This window comes from Cygnus olor, chromosome 32 (assembly GCF_009769625.2).
Source record: "Cygnus olor isolate bCygOlo1 chromosome 32, bCygOlo1.pri.v2, whole genome shotgun sequence".
Classification (NCBI taxonomy): Eukaryota; Metazoa; Chordata; class Aves; order Anseriformes; family Anatidae; genus Cygnus; species Cygnus olor.
The window spans coordinates 7,501-10,660 of NC_054089.1; positions in this window are offsets into that span (position 1 = coordinate 7,501).

A 3,160-nucleotide genomic window follows, 5' to 3' on the forward strand; every position below is an offset into this window, starting at 1 on the left:
CCCTTTTTCGTTTTTCCAACCCTTCTCTCAATTTGGTCATTGTGTCCCTCACTACTCCAGTGTGATCAGCATATACACAACACTCCTCTCGTAGGGCTGCACACAATCCTCCTTGCTGTAGGAAAATCAGATCTAATCCTCTACGATTTTGTAGTACTACTTCAGATAAGGATCGCACAGATTTCTCTAAAGCTGATATAGATTGCTCGATGCGGGCCAAATCCTCATCTACAGCAATGCGTAGAGAAGTAAATTCTTGGCTTTGTTTTACCAGAGAGGTAATTCCAGTTCCGGCTCCTGCAGCCCCCAGAATCATCAGAGTGGCTAAAGTAACAGCCGTAATAGGCTCTCTCCTCCTTAAGTGATTTTTTGCCATAGCATGTTGGATGTACATATACTCCTCAAAATGGTAAAGAATCCTTGGTATAATTACTACCTGTACACAAAAATCATGTGAAGAGTTAAACAATTTTAAAGATAGACATGGTGTTACCCCTAAAGACGAACATACCCATCTAGTGTTCTTTGCAGGAATTAACCAGTTATGTGACTGATACCCATTTTCAGTAATATTACATAAATCCTTTTTCCCTTTTGGAACTGTCCCTACACATCTACCTTTTCCCGTAACCTGAGTTAGCGTTATGCCAACCTCCTGTCCCCAGCTACATTTGTAGGGACTAGTTTCGTTCGAATACTCAGGGGTCCCCATATCCCCTATTGCTTCGTAGTACGGAGGCCTAATACTAACACACAGCCAACACCCTCTTGTTACGTCCGGGTTGGTTTGATTAAGCACTTGGAAACTAGCATTTATGACTTTCCACATGCCACTTATAGGGGCAACCATGTCTCCCTCTGTAACACTAGGGAATTGGGTCAGAGAGGATGTTGTTTCGGTCACACTCATGCTTTTGCTAGATTGTGTGGGGTGGGGCACCGTATAAAGTGGTCCCAAACTTCGGTTGGACCCCACGGGTCGCGGTGCCTCTGGTAGCCTATTTTTCTTAATTAGAATAAATCCTCCTCTGTCGCCCCCATGCTCATAATATCGTATTCCCCAAGTTCTTCCAAAAATCCATCCCTGATCCATAGGGTTAGTTACATTTATCCATAAAAATGTGCAATTTCCCCCAACGAGGGGAGCCCCACGAATCCCCCTTGCTACTCTGCGGTTTATACAGCCCTTAGGTCCAAATTGGACAGCTAAATATTTGTCTTTTTCCCCACCTGGATTCCATGCTGAGGCAATAGTCTCACATCCCCAGGAAGCGCAAAAATACTGAGCTGGGGCATTACAGTAACCTTTTCCTGGATGGGAGGCTGGACAAAGATAGAAATCTGATCGATTATTGCACGGTTCTACGGTTGTTATTTTGCAAAGGTCTGTCTTAAAACTGGGGGCACCAGCCGTAATGATTTGTTGTACCATAGTGGTGTCTTCCCCTCTTATCAGACTCCACTGGAAAGGCTGGTGTGGGTGGTGTTGAGTCGCTATGCAGGAGGTGATCACTGCGAGGACCCCTAAATACCAATAGGAATGGCCGAGACCCATTTTTCCCCACTAATTCACTCCTCTGCCTTACTCGTCAGTTGGGTTGCAACCAACTACGAGGTCTTAGTTCTTCTCGGCAGCAGTAGTGTTCTTCAGGGGAGGGCCTTTGCCTTAACCCACAATACTTATCGGGTCCGTCACAAGGTGAGCTTCAGATCATCAGTTCCCGGCGTAACCTCCCACTTTTCATCGCGGATGGGTCCCTTAATGCGGCTGGCGTGTGTCCATCCCTTTTCCGCAGTTCGAACAGCAGTTTCTGTAGTGAGCAGAACAACATAGGGACCTTCCCATTGTGGTGTCAGTGAAACTTCTTTCCATGTCTTTACCAGGACTTTATCTCCCGGTTGTATTTTATGTATTGTTATGTCCAGCGGGGGACGCTGTGCAACTAGGCCCTTTTTCTGCAGTTCCTTGCGCCTATTCATTAATTGTATTAGATAGGGTTTTAATTGGGCATCTTGCAAATGGGGGTGATCAGGGGGTACTTCCGAATCATAAGGCATGCCATACAGCATTTCAAAAGGCGAGATTCCCAGATCGGTCCTGGGTTGGGTGCGTATATTTAGCAAAGCTAGTGGCAAGCATTTTATCCAGGAAGCCTTTGTTTCTAGCATCAGCTTAGTCAGTTGCTTTTTAATTTCCCCATTCATTCGTTCTACTTTTCCTGAACTTTGAGGATGCCAGGGAGTATGATATTCCCAATTGATTCCCAAAGCTTTCATAGTATCACGGGATATCTTAGATACAAAATGTGGTCCCCTGTCAGAGTCAATTGTTTCCACAATCCCATATCGGGGAATTATATTTTCTAACAATATTCTCACCACGGTTTGCGCAGTAGCTCTTACCGCAGGAAATGCTTCAACAAAATTAGTGAAGTGGTCTATAATGACCAATAAATATTTATATCTTCCTGTTTTTGGAAGTTCAGTGAAGTCCAATTGAATTTTTGCAAAAGGTCGGTGAGCCAATTCCCGTCCACCGGGAACTCTTCTCCGCATGTGCTGAGCATTTACCCTCCGGCAAGTTATGCAGTCATTCACAATTCTTTTTGCTATGTTATATACCCCTATACACATGTAATTTGTAGCAAATTGATCTACCAACGCCTGAGTACCCCAGTGTGTACGCTCATGTAGTCTCCGTAGCACCCTCAGAGCCATTGCTTTCGGTATTACCTTACGCCCATCGGTAAGGACCCATTCTCCTTTTTCAGTTTCCCTTATTCCCATCTGTTTCATTTTCTGCTTTTCTACAGCAGTAAAGCAGAGCAATGGGAGCGGAATAGGCCCATTCGACCACAGCGATTGAGCCGGTCCACACTTATAACAATTTTTATAAGGAGGTGTTTCTTTTTCAGAGCAGTTGCACTCTATTCCCTCGACTCCCCACTCACTCCAGCAATCATAGCAGGGGAATTTCTTTAAATCCTTCCCCCTGCCGCAACTCGGACAGTCCGCCCTCTTAGTTATTTCATATACACACATGAGTGCTGCTCGTTTTGCCTCCTGGTCTGCCAAATTATTTCCCCTAATTTGAGGGTTTGTTCCCTTCTGATGTCCCTTGACATGTACCACAGCAATGTTTTTTGGTTCCCTTACAGCT